This window comes from Mixophyes fleayi, chromosome 5 (genome assembly GCF_038048845.1).
Source record: "Mixophyes fleayi isolate aMixFle1 chromosome 5, aMixFle1.hap1, whole genome shotgun sequence".
NCBI lineage: Eukaryota > Metazoa > Chordata > Amphibia > Anura > Limnodynastidae > Mixophyes > Mixophyes fleayi.
Genome location: NC_134406.1, coordinates 56,781,539 through 56,788,048, shown reverse-complemented (window position 1 = coordinate 56,788,048; position 6,510 = coordinate 56,781,539).

Here is a 6,510-nt window from a genome sequence, read left to right as displayed (position 1 = left end):
ACCATGTTACAAAGCAAGGGATGCAAATTAGTATTCTGTTTTGCACATAAGTTAAATACTGACTGTTTTTTCATGTAGCACACAAATATCAACTTTAAATTTCAGTGTACAAATAAGCTATAAAGTATTTGTGTGCTACATGAAAAAACAGACAGTACTTAACTTATGTGCAAAACAGAATGCTAATTTTCACCCCTTGTATTGTAACATGGTTTTGTCCAGGAGACTGAAATAAGAAGTCTCTCAAATTAAGATCCTTAATGAATCAGGCCCTAGTTTTTTAAATAAAAACAAGCCTATGTGGACAATCCTAAAAGCACAAATTACAGATTATTTTCATGTCCTTTTTCAGAAAAAAGCTGCTTTTCATATAGGCATAGTTTTCAGGAGGGCTTTTGTTTTGGTACGTAAATTTTCATACTTTGCTCAAAAGCAAAGTCATATGGATGTAGCCTAGGAGATCCTCTAGAAGTTTAATGACTACAGGTTTACCATGTATAATTTCCATCTATGTCTTCATTTCATATATCTATCCCAAAGCTCATAATCAAGATTAGCCCCATATATATTGTTTGACATTTGGTACAATAGCTATAATGAATTATTTTACAAAACAGTATGAAAACATTGTTCATTTCTGCTCCTAGCTGAACTTGAATAATACAGATTGTTACCAAAGTGAGTCTTGGAACTCAGAAAAACTGTCTGGTTTACAGAAGAGTTCATTTAGGGCTTGGAAAATGATTTGACACTTATGCAAAGTCAATAAAGTTTTTTTGACAGCTGCATAGTCACAAAATCTCATTAGGATGTGACCTTTGATGTCACATATGTCTTTTTATCTGACTTTCAATATCATCATCATCATGATCGTCTATTTATTTATATAGCGCCACTAATTCCGCAGCGCTGTACAGAGAACTCACATCAGTCCCTGCCCCATTGGAGCTTACAATCTAAATCCTCTAATATAAACACACAGATCGAGAGAGATTAATGGCAATTTAATAGCAGCCAATTAACCTATCAGTATGTTTTGGGAGTGTGGGAGGAAACCGGAGCACCCAGAGGAATCCTATGCAAACACAGGGAGAACATACAAACTCCACACAGATAAGGCCATGGGTGAGAATCGAACTCATGACCCAATGCTGTGAGGCAGAAGTGCTAACCACTAAGCCACCGTGCTGCCCCAAAATATTTTGTGAATCATTGTTTATGTAATGAAAATGTACAGAAATTAGGATAATTTTGAGAACAAGAAGGCTCAGATACAGTAATTATGGGTTTATAAAACCAAGCTACTGTTATGTGCATTGTATTGGTGTCAATAAAATATGTTGTTGCTGATCACTAATCCCATTCAGTCTAATGGACTCATATATGCAAGCTCTACAGCACCACACAGTAAGCTTCACTTTTATTTTTTCCACATCATCTATTATGTTAATTGCAAGAAGTCCACAGTTATTACCATTAACAGTTATGTATATAGCACCATTATACTCTGCAGCGTTTTACAATTCAGAACTAACAGGGTAATAAAACAAGACTGGACATTAACAAGCGGACAGAGAGGTCTACACATTTACAATCTCTATGAAAATATGAGTTTGATACATGAGGTTAAGTACTACAGTTTGCAATTGGAAAAAGTGTGTAGATGGGTGGTAATTTAGTAGAATAGTCTAAGTATATTATATGGTTGGTTTGGAAATGTGATAAGTTTAAAGAGGTGTATTTTCAGGGAACTCTTGAAGATTTGTAGGTCAGGGAAAAGTCTTGATGTACAACGGAGAGAATTCGACAGCCTGAAAAAAACCTCTATAACCAGTAATGGGTGCAAGTAATTTGACGATGAGAGCTGAAAATCTTGGGCAAAGCAGAGGGCTTGGGTTGGAAATAGTATGAGACAAGTGAAGAGATGTATGTAGGTGTACTTTTACTAATGGCTTTGTATGCAAGTAGAAGTATTTAATATTATATTTGGTAAAGTACTGTTAACTGGGTTAGGAAAACAGCAGTAAAAGAACGTTTCATGAGGAAAATGAGACTAGCCGCTTGTTTTAAAATAGATTGTAGGGATGAAAGTCTGGTTAGCAGAAGACCAGTAAGGAGGGAATTGCAGTGTTCTGAGTAAGGTACATGTGTATTCTGGAGATATTTCTTAGATACATGTAACAGAATTTTGATATAGATTGTATGTGGGAATAAAGGACAGTTCCGAGACAAGGGTCACAACTAGGGATGTGCACCGGCGACTTTTGAGGTCTCGTGTTTTGTGTTTTGGATCCGGATTTTCGTTATTTTTGAGGTTCGGATTTGTCTCGCAAAACACTTGACGAAAGGTCTCGGTTCGGATTTAAGGTTTTGGATTCGGATTTTTTTGGAAAAAAACATAAAAAGTTTAAAAATCACGTTTTTGGGCTTATTTTCACTCCTAGGCTATTATTAACCTCAATAACATTCAATAACAAGCATTTCCACTAATTTACAGTGTATTCTGAACACCTCACAATATAGTTATTAGTCCAAAACGTTGCAACAAGGTATCTTTCTGGACTGCGTAGAGGAGTGGGTCACCACAATATATATTAAAAATGCTGAACTTTTATGAATCGCACCAATAAATGTACCTGGACTGCGTAGAGGAGTGGGTCACCACAATATATATTAAAAACCCTGAACTTTTATGAATCGCACCAATAAATGTACCTGGACTGCGTAGAGGAGTGGGTCACCACAATATCTTAAAAACCCAGAACTTTTATGAATCGCACCAATAAATGTACCTGGACTGCGTAGAGGAGTGGGTCACCACAATATATATTAAAAACCCTGAACTTTTATGAATCGCACCAATAAATGTACCTGGACTGCGTAGAGGAGTGGGTCACCACAATATATATTAAAAACCCTGAACTTTTATGAATCGCACCAATAAATGTACCTGGACTGCGTAGAGGAGTGGGCACTGGGCACCACAATAAAATATATAAAAAACCTTCAACAGGTCTGCATTACACTACACATACGGCTGCTCCTCCATCCTCTCCATCATATACATGTTGGAGTTTTAGCGTGTGACAACCTCTTGTTTTTGATAATGTCAGTGCATTTTGAATATTTTTCAATTTGCCCCACACCACTGAATGTACTTTATCTATGATACGCATCTATCTATCTTGACTGCGTACTGGTAGGTTAATTGGCTGCAATCAAAAAAAATTGACCCTAGTCTCTGTCTGTCTCCCTCTCTGTCTGTCTTTGTGTGAGTGTGTGTATATATTAGGGAATTTAGACTGTAAGCTCCAATGGGGCAGGGACTGATGTGAATGAGTTCTCTGTACAGCGCTGCGGAATTAGTGGCGCTATATAAATAAATGATGATGATGATGATGATGGTGGCCCCGGTACACAATTTGGTACCGAGGCCACAATATAATTAATAAACCCTCCACGTGTCAGAATTCCACCAAACAAGTATCTGGACTGCATAGTGGGGTGGCCCCGGTACCCAATTTGATACCGGGGCCACAATACCTCCTCCAAACATGGTACAGACAATTCGTCATTGAGATCCCAGACAGACAGGGTCAAAGTGTTATTGTTTGACTTTGTAAACCCAAAAAACTGTCCCAGTTGCACATAGTCGTGCAATGAAGACTGACTTTTTCATTTAAAGGCACGATCTTTCAAGTGTAGTGTTTGTAAGTCTAAGTCATATTATACTTTTGGTAAAATTGGTTTATTTTGTTCCTCTTTATGGTAATTAGTAATAGAATTAAAGTATGAAATAGAATTAAAGTATGAAATAGAATTAAAGTATGAAATAGAATTAAAGTATGAAATAGAGTGGTATAGAGTTGTAGTGTGGTATAGATAGAGTGGTCCACACAATATAATAATAAAACCCTCAACTGGTCTGAATTCCACCAAACAAGTATCTGGACTGCGTAGTGTGGTGGCCCCGGTACACAATTTGGTACCGAGGCCACAATATAATTAAAAAATTGGGCATCAACTGTCACCGTTGTTTAATATCTGATACACCTAAATATGGACTGCACAGTGGAGTGGCCCCGGTAGTAAATTTGGTGCCGGGGCCACAATACCTCCATCAACCCTCTAAATCCCACTCCACTGATGGCGGACACCGGGCGCACGTCTAACACCAACATTGCAGTTACAGCCGCAGTTATACGCTTTGCAATAGGGTGACTACTATCGTATTTTGTGTTCATGGCAAACGACTGTTGGACGGTCAATTGTTTTGTGAAAGACTTAGCGGTCTTACGACTTCCCCTCTGGGAAGATGACCGACTAACAGCAGCAACAGCAGCAGTGGCAGTAGTAGGCGTACCGCTGCAGGATTCCTCGGATGAATCCCGTTGTCACGGGCACTAGGAGTCTTTACCCAGGGATCACCAGGTGGTAGGCTTACCAGAGCAATGTAGATGGTAATAGGGTACTCTGGTAGCTGGGTGATCACGGAACAGGAAATGGTAACTGATGAGATGCTCAGGAAAGTCTATGACTAGCAGCACTGGTAATATGGAGGTAATAATACACGAGGAACTGTATGGACAAGGGCACGTGAAGGTAGTCAGTGGTCTGCGATAGCAAGTTGTACCACTGCTATAGTGAGGAGGAATGTCCAACAGAGACAAAGGGGTGATGAGAGTCAGCGGTCTGCGGATAGCAAGTTGTACCGCTGTCTGAGTGAAGGAATGGAATCCAAGTGGAGGTATCCGGGTAGTCAGTGGTCTGCGGTAGCAAGTTGTACCACTGCGATGTGAGAGGGTACTGGAACAGGTGATACCGGAAACAGGGATCAGTGGTCTGTCATGAGCCAGTTGTACCACTGAATATATATGTGAGGAGGTGCACGGGGAGAGACTGCAACACAGGATATACACAGGCACCTTATACACGATCCACAGTAACATGCACAATATAAATATAAATGACTGAACGGATCTGCAAATATAGAAAGTCTCTTGAAGTAGTCCAGCACAAGTTAACACAGTCAATGATGGCAATAGACTCAGCGGATAGCAGACTCCAGAGGAGAACCAAACACAGTCCAGCAAGATATGCAATACACCAGCACAGTCAATGAGAAGTATGCATACCGTGGTTCAGAAGCAGGCAGTCAGATAGGAGTGCAGCGATACCTGAGCGGCAGGAGGCCGGCTGGATGAGAAGTCCCAGGATAGATGAGGTAGCGGTCTAGTAGGTGCAGCGCACAGGTAAGTAGACCAACAGGGACACGAATCCACAGGAATCAGTAACACGTGGAACTGGACTCATGGAGGACCCAGGAGAATGGAGATAATCCAGCAGAGGAGTAGTAGATGAGATACGAATCCAATGCTGACAGGAGGGTAGAGACCAGCGGGACACGTGAAGGCGTGGAGAGCGGATCAGCAGGAGATGGACGATAGTGCAGACAGCAGCAGCAGGACTCTGCGCCCACGGAGGTAACCAGAGGCAACCAACAGGACCCACAGTGATGGAACACGGGATGGCAGAGGAGACCAGGAGCTGTAGATCCAGGAGTGTAGCGGATGGCAACGTGAGCAGTAGACTGGAAACACAGGAGAGCTGAGATGAAGCGGCAATGTACAGGGGTAGCGGATAGGAATCAACTAACAGTCACAATGATGAACACAGGCGAGTTGCAAGCTGGAGACTGTAGTGCACGGAAGCAGCGGATAGGAATCAGCTAACAGTCACGGTGAGGAACACAGGCGAGTTGCAAGCTGGAGGCTTTAGTGCACGGAGGCAGCGGATAGGAATCAGCTAACAGTCACGAGGATGAACACAGACGAGTTGCAAGCTGGAGACTGTAGTGCACGGAAGCAGCGGATAGGAGTCAGCTCAGGAACTAGATGATGATCAGGTGAGTGGATGTGAAGTGAAGGCTGGAGTGCACGGAGGCAGCAGATAGGAATCAGCAAACAGCCACAATGGTAATAATAGCGTTGAAGTGATTTAGAAGACTGTAGTGCACGGAGGCAGCGGATAGGAATCAGCAAACAGTCACGATGATACAGTTGATGGTAGAAGTGGTATGGAAACCACAGGAGTAGAAGTGGTTTGGAAACCACAGAGGTAGAAGTGGTTTGGAAACCACAGGAATCAGCAGCGCTGAATACACGAGGAATACAGGAACACCTTCAGAGACTCATGGGGAATGAGACTCCAAGATCAGGCAACGTGGTGTTGACCACAGGTGCTTAATATAGGGAGGTTGCCTGATCTGCCAATTGAGTTAAAGGGACATACACTGAAGTATAGGAAAGGGCTGCGCATGCGCAGACCCTCAGGATGGAGGACGGCCACGGTTCCTAAATGTCCGGGAAGAGGCACTCACGGTCCGGTGAGTGACACCCGTATTGAGGAGGACTCAGTCTGGCTGCTGACTTGGGCTGCAGGACTGAATCTGATGGAGATTGTGGAGGAAGTTGACGAGGAGGGTGTTGCTGGTGTGTATCCAACTGGACC